Here is a 22,693-nt window from a genome sequence, read left to right on the forward strand (position 1 = left end):
TAAATATAACACATATGTAGTGGATTGAATTATGTCCCCCCAAAACATACTGGAACTTGAATTGTGTCCCCCAAATTTTATGTATTAGAAACTTGGTCCCCACTGTGACTGTTAAGAGGGTGGGAAATCCTATTGTGGTAATTGAAAGGGGGAGACTTGAAGAGATTGTTAGATTGTAGGCTCGTGCCTTATGGAATGGATTAAAAATGGTGGCCAGGGACATGGTTCTGAGGGCTTTAAAAAGAGAGTGAGTGAGAAGCTCTTTCTCTCTGTTCCCACTGTCTTGCAATGTGAGACCCTCAGGTCACTGTCACCACCACCAGATGGACTTTGGACTTCCCAGCCTCAGAAACTGTAAGCAATAAATTTCATTTTCTCTATAAATCACCCAGTTTCAGGTACAGAAACAAACTAAAACAACGTATAAATATAATATAAAGGGGAAAAAGGAGACAGAGATTGGGACAAAAAAATCATTTGAAGAAATAGTGGCCACTAATTTTCCAAATCTGGTGATTCAGGAAGCTCAGTGAACATCAGGCACCATAAACCAAACCACATTATATCCTTAACAAATTCCTGAAATCCGGTACTGCAATGGATAAAGTGCCCCCTCAAACTCATTAAAACTTAATCCCTACTATAACTGTTGAAGGTGGGAAATACTGTTAAGGTCATTGAAAGGTGAGGCTTTGAAAAGGTGATTAGTTTGTGATTAGTTTGTCATGGGTGTGGTTCTGAGTGCTTTAAAAGGAGAGTGCATGAGGAGCTATGTCTATGTCTCTCTCTGCTCCGCCACTGTGCCATGTGAGATCCCTGGGTGACTGTTGTCACCAACAAGGCCTTCACCAGATGTGTCCCTTGGACTTCAGACTTCCAAGCCTCTGAAACTGTAAGCAATAAATTATATTTCCTTATAAATCACCTGGTTCCAGATATTTTGTTATGAGCAACAGAAACAAACGAATACAAGTACGAAAGAGAATTTTTTAAAGTAGCCACAAAAAAAGACACATTATATCAGAAGAACAAAAGAATCATCATAAGATTTCTTTTTTAAAGCAATGCAAGCCAGAAGACAATAGAAAAAAAAAAAGTTAAATACACGCACACAAAAAATCTGTCAACCTGGAGTTCAGTATTTGTTGAGAACATCCTTTAAAAATAATGGTGAGCCTCCCAGATTCACCTTGGAGATGTAGACAGGTGGAAAGAGTGTCAATCCCATGTCAGTTTTTCTTTACAACAAGAAAAATACTGGAAAAAACATGCAAATTAATGACTTTCCTTGAACAAATCAGAGAACTGAGATCTTCCGGTGAAGCACATGCATTTGAACAGAGAAACAGGGCCTGAGCGTTGATTTATTGGGGTAGGTGCCACCAAACACTATATGAGCCAATGAGATTATTCAGCTAAAATTTTGTGATGAATTGCTAAAGGCTGAGTTTGAGCTGGAGAGAGATTGTGCAGCCCCTGGATGCCTCATGCTTGGGGATTCTGCACTGTCCTGGAGGCTTTTCATCTAGGAATCCCACTAAGTCCCAAGGGGAAGAAAGGGGAGAATCCTGAGAAAGCATTCTCATAGTACAGTCTGTGGGAAGGAAATAGTAGCCCCCACCAAAAATTTTCCCTGACTCCTGTCCTCTATGAGAGAAAAGATCATCTTAAGGGAGAAGCTCATCAGAACTTGTAAGACAATGGAATCCTATTGTAGCTGGAGGAGAGGAATTGGGGCCACCACTGAAATCAACCCAGAACTGTTTCCTCATTTCCTCCAAGGAATAAAAATGTTAATCTGCAGGAGGTAGGGTGTCAAAACCATAGGCGGAGGGCACTGCTGGAAATTCACTGGAGCTGGGGAGAAAGAAGTGGTAAAAATGAGCTCTGTTCCTGGAAAAGATGCAGAAACAAACATATGTGAGTCCCAGCACTACATCTTGAGGAAGAACAGGAACAGGTGCTTCACAGTATCTGCCTAAAACTGAGGCTAAATTAGAATAGCAGAGAGATCTGAATTCCCTCTCCCTACTAACACTAATGCTAACTAGTGCTGGGTAAAATTGGCAGTAGAATGAACAGGGGGATGCTGAAAGAAACAGATACTCTAGGAAGCCAAGAAAAAGGAAGAGGCAGAGTTAAGTGAGGAGACCACCATTAGATGAATTTAAAGTTTCTGATATAATGACAAACTTAAAAACTAAGCCAACTCCTGACAAGATTAACATTAAAAAAATTCACATTAAGGCCTAAGAAAAGGAAAGGTGGACTTTTCTTCAAGCATAGAACATCTACCGCAGTATCTCCTGTTTTATACAAAGTGTTTGGCTTTCATCAAAAAATTATGATGCACAAAAAAAGGCAAGAAAAACACAGCCTGAAAAGACACAGCAATCATCAGAACCACCCTCAGATACAACACAGATAGTGCAGCAATGGGACAGTCAATTTAAAATAACTAGGATTAAATGTTAAGGTTCTGATGTCATGGATCTTAACTGTGAGGGGGAGTGAAGCCAACTCTAGGGGGGAGAGAACAGAGATGCTGCTAAATATCCTACAATGCACAGGACAGCTCCTGACAACAAAAAATTACCCAGTCCAAAATATCAATAGTGCTAAGCCTGATAAATTCTGCTCTAATGGAAACAGGAAACAATATGCAAGATCAGAGAGGAAATTTCACCAGAGAGATAGAAACTATAAGAAACAATGTATGGAAATGCTACAAATAAAGACAGGGTAATAGAAAAAGGTACGCCTTTAATGGGCTCATTAGTCAACCCAGGGAAAGAATCAGTGAAACGGAAGATAGGTAAACACAAATAACCAGAACTGAAATGTAAAGAGAAAAAAAAAGGAATGGAAAGCTCTAAGAACAGTATTTAAAAGCTTTGGGTATATCTCAAATAAAGCAACAAAGTGTAACTGGATTCAATAAGTGAAGAATGAGAGACAGAGAACAGAATTATTTCCAGAAATTATGGCCAGGAATTTTCCCAAACTACTGACAGACACTAAACTACAGTCTTATAGTTTTCTTATATAAAGAATCTTATAGAATAAAAAATAGAATGACCATGAAATACACACACACATACACACACGCAGGCATATCACATTCAAACTGCCAAAAATCCAAAGGCAATGTGCTCACTTTGGCAGCACATACGCTAAAATTGGAAAGATACAGAGAAGATCAGCATGGTCTCTGCACAAGGATGACCTGAAAATCCATTAACAACACATGAAATATACTTGAGATAGTAAATTTTATGTTATATGGGGTTTTTTTTACCACAATTAAAAATTTTTAAATTAAAACCAAAGGCAAAAGTGTGTGTTACAGAAGCTAAAGAAGAAAGTTGCATTTTGTAGACAGCACGCATTCTCAGCAGGATGGGCACTGCCCCTGAAGTAATGTAAGTTGGTTCTTGGAAGAAAGGGGGAAGCAGGCAAAAACATATTATATATGGCAGTGGTCTGTGGCTCTCCAAATCATAACTTTCACTGACAAAAAATGTCATTCCTTGTTTTTTAACTTTTATCTTTAGTGAGAAATTTAAATTTAATTGATTTTACCCTGGGTAGGGGGAGGTGATGATGATAACATGAAGGCTGATGGAGACCACTCCCAGCAGAACAACAAAGATAAGAATTACAGCAGACTTCTTATCAGAAACCATGGAAGCAAGAACACAATGGAGTAAGATATTTAATGTGCTGAAAGAAAAAAAAAAAAACAGTATATCCAGTGAAAATAAATTTCAAAAGTGATGCAGAAATACTGTGTGAGGCAAAATATGAGGGAATTCTTTGCCATCAGGAGTACTCTATAAGAAAAATTAAACTAAGTTCTTTGGGCAGAAGGAATACAATATAAGTAAGAACCTTGGATCTAGAAGAATAAATGAAGAGTATTACGAATGGAATAAATGATAATAAAATTAAAATTTTCTTGTTTATAATTTTCCTAAAATAACAGATATTTTACGTCTTGGTCAAGAGAGACCTACGTAAATGAGTAGAGAATGTAACTCTATTTTATATTGTGCTGTGTGCCAGGGGAGACAGGTGATGTCCTTTCCACCTTCCTTCTATCTGAGAGTTTAATCAGAATGATGAGTTGGAGGTGGGGGTGGAGGACGAACTATGCTGCACACACGGACCTTAACCAGAGTCGATTTGAAGAGTGTGAACAAAACATGGGGCTGCTGGTCTCACTCTTCTGTTCTTCCACCTGTGCTGTTCTCATTTCATTATGGTCTTCCTCTTACATTTGGCACATAATGTTGGAAATCACCATTGACCCAAACTATTCGGAAGTGCCAGTATTATTTAGAATATGATCTCTGAATCTAGACAATTTGTCACACGTGGAAAGCATCGACACCATTATGAGAATCAATTCATCATAAGCCTCAAAAAGTGTGGGGTTGTGTTGCATTTATGACTTACGTTTCTTCAATCTAAAGAAATTTATCAATAACATTCTCAGCCTAGAAGCCTTAAATACTTGGCAAGTGTTCTTCATGGTACTTACAGGGTCAAGCTGCCCCACCATTTTTACTGCACAGAACATCTGTGAGGACACCATGATGCCAGCCCCATCCTCTAGAGAGAAAGCATGAGCAGCCAAGGGGGTGTCACCTGTTTTCAGGTCTGTTAACAAGTCCAGCTACCCCATCTGTTGTGTAGGAATACTCTCCCTGAGGGCTGTAGAGAAAAGTATTGACAACTACTTATGCCAGTCATCTTGGGGAAGCTATTTGAGCATGTACAGTCCCCAAAACCTTACGGTTGTGATTCAAGAGAGAACTTAAAATTGATGAGCTTTTAACCAACTTTCTTATTCCTGTTTCTTCAAAATTTGTTAAGCATTTACTATGCACTCTTAAATGTGGGGATATAAAGATAAATGAACCATAGTCTTCAGCTATGGCTCAGGGAGTATGTGGCAGGGGCTGGCCTTGTCACCACATCCTATGTGTTTACCAGTTTACTCCCAATAGTCAGTGGGAAGCTTTTGGTGGATTTTAATAATAGGAGTTCTACTTTTGTTTGTATCAAGGTAACAATTTCTCCAGAACAATTTACAAATCATTACTCATTACAAATACTCTGAGGCTTAGAACAGTGGGGAACACACGAGCCAGTAGGAAATTACCAAGGATTCTTTTCAAAGTATTATTCAGGTCAAAGCTTTTGGCTCTGGACTTGCAACATCTCTGTAAAGGAAAGTATAGGCAGTAGTTAATATTCAATGCAAAGGATGTTAAATTACCTAATTAGAATTACCTTGTAGTCTCCCCACTTCTTTAAATCAATATCAAGAGGTTTCTTTTCTTTTTACTTCTAGTGAAACTCAAAATCAATAGTACCAGATATTCTTAGCACAGAGAGAAATCAGGACAAATGGAAAATATTTATGACTTAGGAGCACAAACCAGGAGCAAGGAAGTAGTGATACAGCCTTCTTGTCACCCTCGAAAATTGTCATTCTGCTAAATTAATACATTCTATTAAAAAATCATTATTGTTATTTTAGGCACACTAATTTGTGGTTCTGTTTTTTAAAAAAGTTCTAATCACTGAGAGATACACTGAGATACTTACAGATATTATTATATGAAGTATGTGATTTGCTATAAATCGCTGGAGAGGACAGGAAGTGGATAGGGCTGTGGATAGGTCTATGGACAAAACACGGTTGCCTTGAGTCAGGAGCTGCTGAAGCTGGGTGACGTGTATATGGAAACAGGGCCTGCCCCAACATGATATTTACAAACTCAGAAAATTAGAGGGTGATCTTGGATCATTGCAAGGTGTGTTAGTAAAGATTCTAGCTTGCAAGTGACGGAAATTTAACTCTAACTTAAACAAATTTTACTTTGAATATTAATTCCAGACAGGATCTGGCTTCAGCCGACACTGGACACAGGATCTCAAACAATGTCTTTGGGATGTTTTTTTTTTTTTTTGTCTCTCTCATAGAACAATTTCATCCCCACTAACTGTATTCCTGAACAAGATCCTTACATGTGACAAAAAATGCAGCCAGAGTCTGCTCGAGCCTTATAGTTTTCACAAGTAAGACTCTCACAGTGACAGGAGTAATGTCTCCCTTCCCTATCCCTTTCGGTGCTGAGCAGGGTCTATACTAAACTCACCAGTGCTGACTGGTCCTGCCTCGGCCACTACATCCACAGGAGGCAGTGAAAGGGTAGGCCAGAATAGGTCATATCTCCCCAGATCAAGAAAGAGAAGGCAAGGCCACAAGACTGGCAAGACAAGTCCTTACATTGGCCCAAAAGTCCCTCATGCTTGTGGCCCCTGGTTACCTCTGTGACTTCATCTCCTACAACTCTTCCCTCTACCCACCCCACACCAGGCCCACTGGTCCTCCTGCTGTTTATCTACCCTCTAAGGTACTCCCTCACCTTAAGAACTTAGGATCTTGGCTGGAATGTGCTTCCCGCATGGCTGACTCTCTCTCCTCCTTCAGGTTTTTGCTTAAAACTGTCAAGTGATATCTCCTACCACTTCTCTCTCAAACCCCTTATCCTGTTCCATTCCTCTTGTCCAAAGCAGTTATCATCCCATAAAATATTATTTAGTTCACTTACTTCTTGTGTTTCCAACCCTCAGGAGAAAAAAAATAGCTTCATGAGAGCAAGAATTGTTTTGTATCCCAAGCACCTAGTTGCTAATCTCTGAACCCTAGAAGAATATCCATACCACCCGACAGGTGCTCACTAAGTATTTGAACATTAATGAATGAATGAATGCACCTAACCTGAATCACTAGTGCTGGAGATAATAAGTTCTCTCTCTCTCACACACACACACACACACACACACACACACACAAAATGCTTCTGGTACCAAAAAATGATTAAGAATAAATAAAGGACACTGGGCAAGAAAAATAAAATTGGCTTTGCTATCAGGGAAGTTTCCTAGGAAGAACAGACATCCAAAGGTTGGTCGGAATCATTAGGTGAGGCTGGAAGTGTAACAGACAGAGGCAGTGTGGGCGATGGTGTTGAGAGAGCACAGCAGCATCTCAGAGACGCATCTGTGGTTTGACTGCGTGATGCACAGAGAGGAGGGACTGGAGACGTGTGATAGGAGCAAGTTACAGTAACGACTTTGGACTTGAGCCTGTGGGCATGCAAGAGCCATTGAAGGGTTTTACAAATTGAAGTGACATAATTGGGTTCATTTAAAAACGTTCTCTCTGGCTGTACAATGAAAACTGGACCAGAAGACACCCAGACAGGAGATGGGAAGATTCATTTCAAGCAATGCATGGAGAAATGACTGGCCTAGATGCACGGAAGAGCCGTCCTACGTGTGGCCTGCCTGGGTCAAGAGCAGATCTTGTCAAGTTGTTTGTGGCATATGTTGTTTAGTGCTTTTACTAGAACTCAGTGAATATGCTTTTATTTCTGTAAATAGAAAGTTGACTATATAGCAAATAAATAAATAAATAAATAAATGTTTATAGTGTGGTATCAGAAATTTTCAGTTATATTCCAAACTGAAAAGTCCAAATTTAGAAAACCCTTTAATCATAGTTATAGGCAAGACTCAGGGCTAAGTGTATCTTAATTGAGGGCAAAAGAAATTTTAGAGCCCCAACTTGGAATGCCTCAGTTAAGCAGCACCTTAAGTATAGCTAAGCCTGTTTATATTTTATACAATGTGACTGAGATGCTCACTTTAGTCTTTTCAGAACATACTAATGGAGGTGATAATTTCTATTTTTCTGCCAATTTTCAACATTTTCTTCGTAATCAATAATGAACCCAAAAAAATGTGTGCCAGAAAACCTTTATATAGCTTTTATAAGATGTGTCATCACATTGGGTTTAATACAGAAGCCAGTTCCTCCATGTGTTCAGGAGGACAACTTCCAAGTGCCAAGACACACTCACATGGACTACAGCTGAGTAAGGGCCTCCACACCAAAGCAAACCTACCACACTAACGTCATGTATTCTCAAAGCCGTGACTTCGAAACTTCATTTTATTTTGCGAAAGACAAAGATATAACTTTGACCTTAAAGATTTTTTCATGGTGTTGAATCCAATTAAAATGTAAATACACACTTAATTTAGGTTTCCAGGGTAACAACATCTGTTTAGGGGTTTGGGGGGAGAGGAAGATGCTGGAAGGGGTTACAGGGAACAGTGTAAAAGAGGGGGGAAAACACCCAAAGGTGACCTCTGACAGCACAACCTTGTTGTGGCATCTTGTGTAATTTTCTTTATTTAAACCACTAACTGTATGTATTTACCTTACAGATATTTGAGAGGGAAGAGAGAACACAAAATAATAGAAAATTCAATGAGACAAAGTGACAAAACAGAACACTGAGCTGGGAGCCTTTACTGACTCTGTGACTGAAGGCAAGACACATCCTTCCCCATGGGCTTTCCTCACTTGGAAGACAAAGGGGTTTGCGGGAGCAAGACCACAGAGGTAAGTGCCCCTCTCACCACATCGTCTCAAGGGTCCCTACTGTCAACATGACTTACACTGTTGACGCTGACCGTGATCACCTGCCCGCGGAAGCGATGTCAGATTTCTCCACTTGAAAGTTCCTCTTTTCCCATCCTTTCCATACTGTGCTCTTTGAAAGAAGTCACTATTTGCAGCCTACACTTAAGGAGTTAGGAATTATGCTCATAATTTATGCTACGTAAAGTATTTGGTATTTTTCTGAGGATCTGTCACTTCTCCTGCATTTATTTATTTACTCATTTATGAGTATGGACTTGTGGGCATGTACAAATTTGGTCCTTTAGGTTATAATCCTTTACTACTTTGTTTTTTGTTGTTGCTCAGGTTGCTCTAGCTGTGGCGTTTAGAAGCTCTTTCAGTTAGCTCCTGTGTCCCCTTAACATACTCCCATCATTATTGAAGTTTTATTTAAGCACTTTGTGACTTTCTGGCACTGCAAGATGCCCTAAGACCCTCTTGCCTATTTTCTGCCACAGCCCTGGAATCAGCCATGTCTCTAAGGAGCCCTGATTTTTTAACTGGGGATTAATACTAGAAACCAAGATCTGGGCACCAGGTGTGCCCATTGCTACTGTGGTGCCCTTGCTTCTAGGTCCTTTCAGCTGACCCAGTATATATACATATCTATAAATATTTCTAAGTGCACACATCTGTATCTATATTAAGCTAAGTATGAATTCATACTGATGTCTCTAACTCTAATCCAATACTCCTTAGATCATTCCAGCTTTCTTCCCTAGTTTATCTGTAAGCTCTCTCGAACAGTGAGAAACCCAGCTCACATCATCAGTTCTCCACATACTTAATTGTTCATTCTAGTTTACATGTATATAACATCAGTACCGGCATTGTTAACCGATACCCTTGGGAGTACCCCACTCATTTCCAAACTCACTTAGGTCATGACCCTTCTCTGACTCCTTTCAGTGAGGTTGGTTCACGCATTTGTAACAAAGTTAGATTACTTTGCCACATTCTCAATTCCATCCTGGATTCTGTTTTGTTGTAATGCATTATTTTTATATTAACTTTTAAACATTAACGTTTATTCTGTGCTATAAAGTTCCATGGGTTTTGACAAGTGTATAATGTCTTGTGTCCACCATGACAGTATAATACAGCATAGTTTCAGAGCCCTAAAAAATCCCTTTTTCATCTATTCAAACCTCCCTCTACCTGACCACTGTCAACCACTCTTTTTTGTACTATCTCTATAGTTTGCTTTTTCCAGAATATCACATAGTTGGAATCATACAATATCTAGCTTTTTGAGACTGGCCTCTGTCAATTACTAGTATACATTAAAGTTTACAGAGATTGATTGCATATTTTTTTTATCAATGAATAATATTCCATTGTCTGGATGTACATAGTTTGTATATACATTTAGCTACTAAAAGACATCTTAGTTGCTCCCAGTTTTTGCAATTATAAATAAAGCAGCCAAAACACTTGTGTGCAGGTGGTTGTGTGGACTTGTTTTTGATTCATTTGAGTAAATACCTGGGAGCATGATTGCTGTTTCATAAGACTATACTTAGCTTTGTAAGAAACTGCCAGCCGATTTTCCAAAGTGGCTGTACCATTTTACATTCCCACCAGCAATGAATGAGTGTTCCTGTTGCTCCACATCCTCATCAGCATTTGATGTTGTCAGTGTTTTGGATTTTAGTCATTCCAGTAGGTGCATAGTGGTATCTCGTTGTTAATATGCAGTTCCCTAATGACATGTGATGCTGGACATTGAAGTTCTTTGGTGAGTTGTCTGGTCCAATATTTTCTCCATTTTTTAAATGGGGTTGTTTGCTTTATTGTTGTTGAATGTTAAGAGTTCTCCAAATATTTTTTCTATTTTTAAATTTAATTTTATTTATTAATTTTTCCCCTGAATATGTATTTATTTATTTGTTTGTTTATTTATTAATTTATTTATTTATTTTAAATTTTGTTTTGTTGATATACATTGTGATTGATTGTTTCCTCATCACCAAAACCTCCCTCCCCCTCAACAATGTCCTTTCTGTTTGCTTGTTGTATCAAATTCAAGTAATTGTGGTTGTTATATCTTCTTCCCCACCCCCCTAGTTTTGTGTGTGTGTGTGTGTGTGTGTGTGTGTGTGTGTGTGTGTGTGTGAATTTATATATTAATTTTTAGCTCCCACAAATAACTGAGAACATGTGGTATTTCTCTTTCTGTGGCTCACTTGTTTCACTTAATATAATTCTCTCAAGGTCCATCCATGTTGTTGCAAATGGCAGTATTTCATTCATTTTTATAGCTGAGTAGTATTCCATTGTGTAGATGTACCACATTTTCCGTATCCACTCATCTGATGATGGGCATTTGGGCTGGTTCCAACTCTTGGCTATTGTAAAGAGTGCTGCGATGAACATCGGGGAACAGGTATACCTTCGACTTGATGATTTCCATTCCTCTGGGTATATTCCCAACAGTGGGATAGCTGGGTCGTATGGCAGATCTATCTGCAATTGTTTGAGGAATCTCCATACCATTTTCCATAGAGGCTGCACCATTTTGCAGTCCCACCAACAATGGATGAGAGTTCCTTTTTCTCCACAACCTCACCAGCATTTATCGTTCAGAGTCTTTTGGATTTTAGCCATCCTAACTGGGGTTAAATGGTATCTCAGTGTGGTTTTGATTTGCATTTCCCGGATGCTGAGTGATGTTGAGCATTTTTTCATGTGTCTGTTGGCCATTTGTATATCTTCCTTAGAGAAATGCCTACTTAGCTCTTTTGCCCATTTTTTAATTGGGTTGCTTGTTTTTTCTTGTAAAGTTGTTTGAGTTCCTTATATATTCTGGATATTAATCCTTTGTCAGATGTATATTTTGCAAATATTTTCTCCCACTCTGTTGGTTGTCTTTTCACTCCGTTAATTGTTTCTTTTGCTGTGCAGAAGCTTTTTAGTTTGATATAATCCCATTTGTTTATTTTTCCTTTGGTTGCCCGTGCTTTTGGGGTCGTATTCATGAAGTCTGTGTCCAGTCCTATTTCCTGAAGTGTTTCTCCTATGTTTTCTTTAAGAAGTTTTACTGTTTAGGGTGTATATTTAAATCCTTAATCCATTTTGAGTTGATTTTAGTATATGGTGAGAGGTATGGATCTAGTTTCATTCTCCTGCATATTGATATCCAGTTATCCCAGCAAGATTTGATGAAGAGGCAGTCCCTTCCCCAGTGAATAGGCTTGGTGCCTTTGTCAAAGATCAGATGGCAGTAAGTGTGTGGGTTGATTTCTGGATTCTCTATTCTATTCCATTGGTCAGTGTGTCTGTTTTTATGCCAGTACCATACTGTTTTGGTTATTATAGCTTTGTAGTATAGCTTAAAGTCAGGTAGTGTTATGCCTCCAGCTTTATTTTTTTTGCTCAGCATTGCTTTGGCTACGCGTGGTCTTTCATTATTCCATATAAGAGTCTGGATAGTTCTTTCCATTTCTGAGAAAAATGTCTTTGGAATTTTGATGAGGATTGCATTGAATTTGTATATCACTTTGGGCAGTATGGACATTTTCACTATGTTGATTCTTCCAATCCAAGAGCATGGGATATCTTTCCATCTTCTTGTATCCTCTCTAATTTCTCTCAGCAGTGGTTTGTAGTTCTCATGATAGAGATTTTTCACCTCCTTGGTTAACTCAATTCCTAAGTATTTTATTTTTTTGGTGGCTATTGTAAATGGCCAGGCTTTCTTGATTTCTCCTTCTGCATGTTCACTATTGGAGAAAAGAAATGCTACTGATTTTTGTGTGTTGATTTTGTATCCTGCTACTGTGCTGAAATCATTTATCAATTCCAACAGTTTTTTTGTAGAGGTTTTAGGCTGTTCGATATATAGGATCATGTCATTTGCAAACAGGGACAGTTTGACTTCATCTTTTCCAATCTGGATGCCCTTTATTTCTTTCTCTTCTCTGATTGCTCTGGCTAGTACTTCCAACACTATGTTGAATAGGAGTGGTGAGAGTGGGCATCCTTGTCTAGTTCCTGTTCTTAAAGGAAAAGCTTTCAGCTTTTCCCCATTCAGGATGATATTGGCATTGCGTTTGGCATATATGGCTTTAATTATGTTGAGATACTTTCCCTCTATACCTAACTTATAGAGGGTCTTTGTCATGAATGAGTGCTGAACTTTATCAAGTACTTTTTCAGCATCTATAGAGATGATCATATGGTCCTTGTGTTTGACTTTATTAATATGGTGTATCATATTTATTGATTTGCATATGTTGAACCAACCTTGCATCCCTGGGATGAATCCCACTTGATCATGGTGAATAATTTTTTGTATGTGTTGCTGTATTCTGTTTGCTAGTATTTTAGTGAGAATTTTTGCATCTGTATTCATCAAGGATAATGGCCTGTAGTTTTCTTTTTTGGTTATATCTTTACCTGGTTTTGGTATCAGGATGATGTTTGCTTCATAGAATGAGTTTGGGAGATTTGCGTCTGTTTCAATCTTTTGGAATAGTTTGTAAAGAATCAGTGTCAATTCCTCTTTGAATGTTTGGTAAAATTCTGCTGTGAATCCATCTGGTCCTGGGCTTTTCTTTGTTGGGAGCCTTCTGATAACAGCTTCAATCTCCTTTATTGTTATTGGTCTGTTCAAATTTTCTACATCTTCAAGGTTCAGTTTTGGTAGCTTGTGTGTGTCCAGAAATTTATCCATTTCCTCCAGATTTTCAAATTTGTTGGCATATAGTTGTTTATAGTAGTCTCGATTGATTCCTTGTATTTCAGATGAATCAGTTGTAATATCGCCTTTTTCATTTCTAATTTTGTTATTTGAGTCTTCTCTCTTTTTTTTTTTAGTTACCCATGCTAATGGTTTGTCAATTTTATTTATCTTTTAAAAAAACCAACTTTGTGATTCGTTGATCTTTTGAATTGTTTTTTTGTTTTCAATTTCATTCAGTTCTGCTCTGATCTTAATGATTTCTTTCCATCTGCTAACTTTAGGTTTGGATTGTTCTTGTTTTTCTAGTTCTTTAAGGTGAAGTGTTAGGTTGTTCACTTGCCATCTTTCCATTCTTCGGAGGTGAGCATTTAATGCAATAAATGTCCCCCTTAATACTGCTTTCAGTATCCCACAGGTTTTGGTAGGATGTATCATTATTTTCATTAGTTTCAATAAATTTTTTGATTTCCTGCTTGATTTCTTCTTGGACCCATATGTCATTAAGTAGAATGCTGTTTAATTTCCATGTGTTTGTATAGTTTCCAGAGTTTCGTTTGTTATTAATTTCTAGTTTTAACCCATTGTGGTCTGAGAAGATACATGGGATAATTCCAATTTTTTTGAATTTATTGAGACTTGATTTGTGACCTAATATGTGATCTATCCTGGAGAATGATCCATGTGCTGATGAGAAGAATGAATATTCTGAGGTTGTTGGGTGGAATGTTCTGTAGATATCTGCCAGTTCCAATTGGTCTAGAGTCTTGTTTAGATCTTGTATTTCTCTACTGATTCTTTGCCTAGATGATCTGTCTAATATTGACAGTGGGGTGTTCAGGTCCCCTGCTATTATGGTATTAGTGTCTATTTCCTTCTTTAGGTCTAATAGAGTTTGTTTTATAAATCTGGCTGCTCCAACATTGGGTGTGTACATATTTATGATTGTTATGTCTTCTTGATGGATCAGTCCTTTTATCATTAAGTAGTGTCCCTCATTGTCTCTTTTTATGCTTTTTAACTTAAAGTCTATTTTGTCAGATGTAAGAATAGCTACTCCAGCTCGTTTTTCTTTTCTGTTTGCATGGTAAATCTTTTTCCATCCTTTCACTCTTAGTCTGTGTGAATCTTTATGGGTGATGTGGGTCTCTTGTAGGCAGCATATAGTTGGGTCCTCCTTTTTGATCCAGTCAGCCAGTCTGTGTCTTTTGATTGGGGAACTTAAGCCTTTTACATTAAGAGTTGTTATTGAAAGGTGTTGATTTATTCCTAGCATTTTATTGGTTGTTTGGTTGTCTTAGGTGTCTTTTGTTCCTTGGTTTCTGATTTACTGTTTGGTTTCTGTGTTTCTTGGTTCCTTAGGTTGTAGATAGTGTTTTTGTTAGCTTGTTTTCTCTTCATGAATGCCATTTTTATTGTACTAGCGGGTTTAGATTTTTCTTAGGTTTTTATGGCAGTGGTAGTTATTTTTCAGGAACCAAACCCAGTACTCCTTTGAGAATTTCTTGTAAGGGTGGTCGTGTGGTAGTGAACTCCCACAGTTTTTGTTTGTCTGAGAAATATACTATTTGCCCTTCATTTCAGCAGGATAGCCTTGCAGGGTAGAGTATTCTTGGCTGGCAATCTTTGTCTTTTAGTATTTGGAATATATCATCCCATTCCTTTCTAGCTTTTAGGGTTTGTGGTGAAAAGTCTGATGTTAGCCTGATTGGGGCTCCCTTATAGGTGATTTGACGCTTCTCTCTTGCAGCTTTTAAGATTCTCTCTTTGTCTCTGAGTTTTGCCAATTTGACTATAACATGTCTTGGAGAAGGCCTTTTTGGGTTGAATACGTTTGGAGATCGTTGAGCTTCCTGGATCTGAAGATTTGTGATTTTTCCTATACCTGGGAAGTTTTCTGTCACTATTTTGTTGAATATGTTTTCAATGCAATCTCTGTTTTCCTCCCCTTCTGGAATACCCATGACTCGGATATTTGAGCGCTTAAGGTTGTCTGATATCTCTCTCAGATTTTCTTCAATGTCTTTGATTCTTTTTTCTTTCGTTTTGTCTGCTTGTGTTATTTCAAACAGCCCATCTTCAAGTTCAGAGGTTCTCTCTTCAACTTCGACAAGCCTGCTGGTTAAACTCTCCATTGTGTTTTTTATTTCGCTGAATAACTTCTTCAGTTCGGCAAGTCCTGCTACATTTTTTTTCAGGACATTGATTTCCTTGTACATTTCCTCTTTCAGATCCTGTATACTTTTCCTCATTTCATCATGATGTCTAGCTGAGTTTTCTTGTATCTCATTCAGTTTCCTTAGAAGTATCACTCAAAATTCCTTGTCAGTCATTTCAAGGGCTTCTTGTTCTATAGGATCTAGAGTTTGAGATTTATTAACTTTTGGTGGTGTACTTTCTTGATTTTTTGTATTTCTGGTATCTTTTTTTTTTTGGATGTTTATTCATTGTGGCATGGGGTTTCACAGTCCACCGGTTTGAGACTATTGACTAACTAAGATGTTGCTGTGGTTGCCAGTTTGGTATGGCTACCTCCGTGACTGCTCAGTTGGCCTCTAGTGCCTTGTGTGTATGGTTGCCTTGGGTCTTGGGCCTCTCCGGGGAGCCACCTTTCTGGTCAGCTTGGACTCTGCTGGGCTGCTGGATCACGTACCACAGGGTGTGTGATCTCTGCTGAGCTTTTACTTCCCGTGCAGGACTTCTCCCTGTTCCATGTGCTCTGGCCCGGGCTGTTGGGTCGTGCAGTGGCAACCCCACAGGGTGTGTGGTTTCTGTCGAGTCTCTGCCTCCCTGGCCAGACGTCTCCCCACTAATTTTATTTTTTAATTGACATAACAATTGAACATATTTATGGGGTACAGAGGTATATTTCAATACATGTATACACTTTGTGATGATCAAATCAGGGTAATTAGCATGGCCATCGCTTCAAACATTTATCATTTCTGTGTGATGAGAGCATTGAACTCTTGTAGCCATTTGAGAATATGCAATAAATTATTGTTAACTGTAGAAACTTAGCACTACTCTAGAATTCTAGAACTTATTCTTCCTATCCAGCTGGAATTTTGTTAACCAACCTCTCCCTATTCCAACTCCTTCCACCCTTCCCACCCTCTAGTAACCTAAATTCTACTCAGTCATAAAAAAGAATAACATCATGTCATTTACAGAAACATGGGTCAGCCCCAAAGACATTATCTTTGTGAAATAAGACAGGCACAAAAAGGTAAATATCACTGACTCATATGTGGAAGCTGAAAAAAAGTGAGTCTATATATTTTGACACCAGTCATTTATCAGATATGTGTTTAGAAAACATTTTTCCTTGTTTGTGGTTTGTCTTTTTATTCTCTTAACAGTGTTGTTCACAGAAGTTTTCAATTTTAATTAAATACAACTTATCCATTTTTCTTTACTAGATTGTGGTTTTAGTGCTCTAATTAAAAATGCATTGCCAAACCCAAGGTCACCTAAATTTTCTACAATTTTTTCTTCTTCTAGAAGTTTTACAGCTTTGCATTTTACATTTATGTCTATGATTGATTTTAAGTTAATTCTTGGGAAAGGTGTAGTCTATCTCCAGGTTCATGTGTTTTGCATTTATAGCAGCACCATTGTTAAAAAGGCTACTCTTTTTTCATTGAATTGCCCTTGCTCGGTCATGTGTGAATATATTTTAGGGCTCTCAATTCTGTTCCACTGATCTGCCTATTTTTTTCTCCATTACCATGCTACTTTAATTACTGTAGCTTTTAAATAATTGTTGACAACGGGCAATATGAGTTCTTCAACTTTTTTCTTCTTCAATATTGTTTGGCCTTTCCAGGTCTTTTGTCTTTCTATATAAACTTCAGAATAATCAGTTTGTCAATACCTACAAAATAACTTGTGGGGATTTTGTTCGGGATTACATCAAATCTGTAGTTCAAGTTTGGAATATTTGACATGTTTACAATATTGAGTCTTCTAATCCATGAACACAGAATATCTTCTATTTATTTAGATCTTCTTTGATTTCCTTTACCAGAGTTTTGTAGTACTCCACATATAGATCCTGTATATAATTTGTTAGATTCATATCTAATTCATATTTCATTTTTTGGTACTATTGTAAATGGCATTGCTTTTTTAGAATTTTATTTATTTTTTTATTGCTTATAAATATTCATGGGCCACACAGCTGACCATCAGTACCTGTGCCCAAGATATGGTGATCAGATCAATACTAATAGCATGCCCACCATTTCAAATTGCACTTATTCCTCGTGTCCCCCACCAACCTCTCTCCAACTCCCTCTCCCCCCTCCTCTGTCCCCAACCTCCAGCAACCCTAGGTCTGTTCTCTCCCTCTGCAAATCCAACACACCACTGTGGTCTTTCCTACCTTCTTTCTCTCTTAGCTCCCATATATGAGTAAGGACATACAGTACTTTTTCCCTCTGTGCCTGGCTTATTTCACTTAACATAATTTTCTCCAAGCTCATCCATGCTGCTGCAAATGGCAGAATTTCATTCTTTTTTTGTGGCTGAGTAGTATTCTATTGTGTATATATACCACGTTTTCCTTATCCAGTCATCCATCAATGGACATTTAAGTTGGTTCCATATCTTGGCTATTGTAAATGGAGCTGTTATGATACATGGGAGTGCAGGTATTCCTCCAACATGATGATTTCCATTTATTTGGATATACACCCAGAAGTGGGATTGCTGGATCATATGGTAGATCTCTCTGCAGTTGTTTGAGAAACCTCCATACTGTTTCGATAGTGGCTGTACTAATTTACAGTCCCACCAACAGTGTAGAAGAGTTCCCCTTTTTCCACATCCTCACCAGTGTTTGTTATTCTCAATCTTTTTGATAATAGCCAGTCTAACTGGGGTGAGATGATATCTCAACATGGTTTTAATTCGTATTTCCCAGATGATTAGTGATGTTGAGCATTTTTCATGTACCTTTTGGCCATTAGTATGTCTTCCTTCAAAAAATGTCTGTTCAGCTCCTTTGCTCATTTTCTAATTGAGTTATTTGTTTTTTTACTGTGTAGGTGGCATTGCTCTTTAATTTCAAATTCCAATTGTACGTTGCTGGTATATAGAGAAACAACTGACTTGATATCTTTGTAACATTTCTATACTTGCTTATTAGTTTCAGGAGGCTTTCTGTCTATTGTTTAGGTTTTTCTGCATAGACAATCATGTCATCTGCAAACAAAGGCAGTTTTATTTCTTCCTTCCCAGTGTATGTACATTTTGTTTCCTTATCTCATCTTTTTGCACTAGTTGGAATTTCCACTACAGTGTTGAACAGGAGTGATGAGACCTGACATCCTTGCCTTGTTACTCATCTTAGCAGGAAAGCTTCGAGATTTCACCTTTAAGTATATTACTTGTATATTTTAGGAGGTATTCTTTATCAAGTTCGGGAAGTTTCTTTTCAATTCCTATTTTACTGAGAGTTTGTAGCGTGAATGGATGTTGAATTTTGTCAAATGCTTTTCCTACGTCAATTTGAATTACAGTATTTTTCCTCTTGTGCTTGTTGATGTGTTGGATTACACTGATTAAATTTCTAATGCGGAACCAGCCTTATATATCTCGCATAAATCCTAGGTGGTCATGGTTTATAATCCTTTTATTCATTGTTAGATTCAAGTGGCTAATATATTGTTGAGTATTTTGGGATTGATGTTCATGAGAGATATTCATCGGTGATGTTTCCTTTATAATGTCTTTATATGGTTTTAGTAGTAGTATAATACTGCACTTACAGAATGAGTTAGGAAATATTCATTCTGCTTACATTTTCTGGAAGAGACTGTGGAGAACTTGTATCATTTCTTCCTTAAAAGTTTGGTGGAATTCACCAATGAAGCCATCTTGACTTGGTCATTTCTTTTTCAGAAGTTTATTAATTTCTGATTTAAATTATTTAAGAGATATAGTCCTATTTATTTCTTCTTATATGATTTTGGAAATTTGTCTATTTCAAGGAATTGGTTCATTTCTTCTAAGCTATTATAGTTGTTCATGATATTCTTTGACTATCCTTTTCATGTCCATGAGATCAGAAATAATGACCTCTTTTTCATTTTAAATATTAATGATTTGTGTCTTCTCTCTCTTTCTCTTAGCCCAGTGGAAATTTATCAATTCTATTGATTTTTTCAAAGAGCCAGTTTTTTGGCTTATTGACTTTCTCTATTGTTTTCCTGTTTATAATTTTATTGATCGCTGCTCTGATTTATATTATTTCTTCTCTTTTCCTTTTTTACCTTAAATTGCTTGTCTTTCACTAGTTTCCTGAGGTGAAAGCTCAGATTATTGATTTTATATCTTTCTTCTCTTCTAATATATGCTCTTAATGATGTAACTTTCCCTTTGAACATGGCTTTCACTGTGTCCCATAAATTCTAAGTCATATTTTCATTTTCATTTAGATCTAAGTATTTTTTAAATTTCTCTTGAGATTTCTTTCTTGAACGATGTGTTATTCAGAAATGTGTTATTTAATCTGTTTGAGAGTTTTGTTATTATTATGTTATTGATTTCTAGTTTCAGTCCATTGTAGACTGAGAACATACTTTCTATAATCCCAATCTTTAAAAATTTGTTAGGATGTGTTTTATGGCCCTGAATTTTGTCCATTTTAGTGAATAATCCCTGCAAACTTGAAAAAGCTGCATAGTCTACTATGGTTAAATGGAGTATTCTATAAATATCAATTAAATCAACTTGATTGATACTCAGTTTGGGTCAACTATATCCTTACTAATTTTCTCTCTGCTTAATCTATCAATTACAGGGAAAAAAAGGCCGAAGTCTCCAATTGTGGTATTGGATTAATCTATTTTTATGTGCAGTTCTATCAGTTATCCCTCACACTCTATTGTTAGGTGCATACACACTCAGAATTGGTATGTCTTAAAGAACTGGTCTCTTAATCATTATAAAATGCTTACTTTATCCCTGATAATTTTTATTCTTCTACAGTGTGCTTGGTCTGAAATTAGTATAGCTACTTCAGCTTTCTTTGTAAGGTATAAGTTCCTTTATATCTTTACTTTTAACATATCTAAACCTTTATATTCGAAGCTGGTTTCTTCTAGTCAACATCTTGTTTGTTTTCTCTTTTTTACTGGAATATTTAAATATTTACATATAAAGTGATTATTTACATAGGTGGATTAATAGGCATTAAGTGTCCAATAATTTCTATTCATTACACTTGCTGTTCGTTTCTCTCCCCACCCTCTTGTTCTGCTTTCTCTGGTTGTAATTAAACATTTTATGGAATTCCATTTCATCTCCTCTCTTAGTATATCAATTATATATTTTTAAAATTTTCTTAGGGGCCGGCCCCGTGGCGCACTCGGGAGAGTGCAGCGCTTGGGAGCGCAGCAGTGGCGCTCCCGCCGCGGGTTCGGATCCTATATGGGAATGGCCGGGGCGCTCACTGGCTGAGCGCGGTGCGGGCGACACCAAGCCAAGGGTTGCGATCCCCTTACCGGTCACAAAAAGACAAAAAAAAAAAAAAAAAAATTTTTCTTAGTAGTTGCCTTTGATATGCAATATACATTTTTAACTAATCTAAGCCTATATTTAAATAATACTATGCCACATCACACGTAGTGCTATTATTACCTTCTGTTATTACAGAATATTCCGAATTCCTCCCATCCCGTAAGATGTCTCTGTCATTCATTTCACTTATCGTGTGCAATGAGCACCCAAGGCATTGTTACTATGATTACTTTAATCACTTACCTTTCAGATCAACTAAGAATTAAAAAAATAGGATTTTGTTTTATCTTCACTAATTTCCTCTTTACATTCTTCCTCTCTTGATACAGTTTGAGTTCCTGACCTACAGAATTTTTTTACTCATTGAAGAAATTCTTTTAACACTTCTTACACAGCAGGTCAGCTGATGATAAAATCTCTAAGAGTTTGATTGTCTAATGAATTTTTCATTTTCTCTTCACTTTGAAGGGTAATTCTACTAGATACAGAATTCTAGGTTGGTGTTAAATTTTTGTCACACTTTATTTTTTTATTTACTCTCTGTTTGCTTGCCTGATTTCTGATAAGTTCATGGTAATTCTTACCCTTGTTCCTCTATATGTGATGCATTTCTCCCCTACTCCTGCTTTCTTTTCATATTTTCTCTATTTTTTTCTCATTTTGTATATTATAAGCTTTGATGTAGATTTTTTGTCCTGGAGCTGTGCTTTGGTGTCTATCATTAGTTATGAAAACTTCTTAGTCCTTATTACTTCCAGTTTTCTTCCTCTCTATTCTTTCTTATTTCTCCTCTGGTATTCCAATTACACATATGTTACAGCTTTGAAATTGTCCCACAGTTCTTGGATGTTCTATTCATTTTTTTTTTTTTTACTCTTTTTTCTTTTTGTGTTTCAGTGTCCAGTCTACTAATAAGCCTGTCAAAGGCACTCTTGTTTTGTGTTACTATGGTTTGAATTTTAGCATTTCATTTTGGTTCTTTCTTAGACTATCCATCTCTCTGCTCGCATTAGCCATCTGTTCTTGCATGTTGTCTACTTTTTCCATTAGAGCCTTTAACACATTAATAATAGTTATTTTAAATTCCTGGTCCGGTTATTCCAGCACCTGTGTCATGTCCTAGTCTGTGTCTGATGCTTGCTTGTCTCTTCAGATTGTGTCTATTCTTGTCTTCTGGCATACCTTCTAATCTTTTATTGAATGCCAAACACGTGTCCTTGTTCTTATCTACTCTGTTGTCTTTGAGCTTCCTTAAAATCTCAGCTAGCTTTTGTTTCAGCTGTCAGCTGCAATCCATTGTAACACCAGAGCCTTGTTGGTGTGGTAAGGAGTGGGTGAGGGGAAACATTCTATAATCAACATTATATCTCAATATTATAATGTGCCTGCATCCATGGGCTCTGACCTTTACAAGTGTTTTTTACCTTTGTTTACCCTCTTAGGTGAGACAAGAAGGTAGAAAGGGCTGCAGTAGGAGAAATGTCCTTCCTCAATGTGGGATGAGTCTTTGGAAAAGTCATTTTTCCTAGCATGTAGGCCTTTGTTATGGAGAATGCTTAGGGGATATTTCACAATGTATTCTTGCCCTCTCTATGCCAGAGCTTCAAGTGGATCTTTCTTGGCTCTTTACTGTGAGAGCCTGGTGGGGTTTCTGGAAGTTATACTCATGATTGTGTATGAATCACAGGAGATTCTTTCTCTCATGTTGGTCCACACTCAGCCTCTAGCTATTCATCAAAATTACTATTTCAGGGCTGAACCCGTGGCTCACTCAGGTGAGTGCGGCGCTGGGAGCGCCGAAGCCACAGGTTCGGATCCTATATAGGGATGGCTGGTGCGCTCACTGGCTGAGCGCGGTGCGGGCGACCCCAAGCCAAGGGTTACAATCCCCTTACTGGTCACAAAAAAAAAAAAAATTACTATTTCAGTGTTCCTGT

At 37.5% G+C, this 22,693-nt stretch overlaps 1 non-coding gene across 1 annotated transcript; it reads left to right on the forward strand.

Annotated features, from left to right (window-relative positions):
• The first annotated feature begins 3,149 nt into the window (after positions 1-3,149).
• On the forward strand, positions 3,150-3,256 carry LOC134371312 (U6 spliceosomal RNA). The gene has a single exon (XR_010022752.1). It is a non-coding gene; the product is annotated as a U6 spliceosomal RNA (small nuclear RNA).
• The last annotated feature ends 19,437 nt before the right edge of the window (positions 3,257-22,693 follow it).

This window comes from Cynocephalus volans, chromosome 2 (genome assembly GCF_027409185.1).
Source record: "Cynocephalus volans isolate mCynVol1 chromosome 2, mCynVol1.pri, whole genome shotgun sequence".
NCBI lineage: Eukaryota > Metazoa > Chordata > Mammalia > Dermoptera > Cynocephalidae > Cynocephalus > Cynocephalus volans.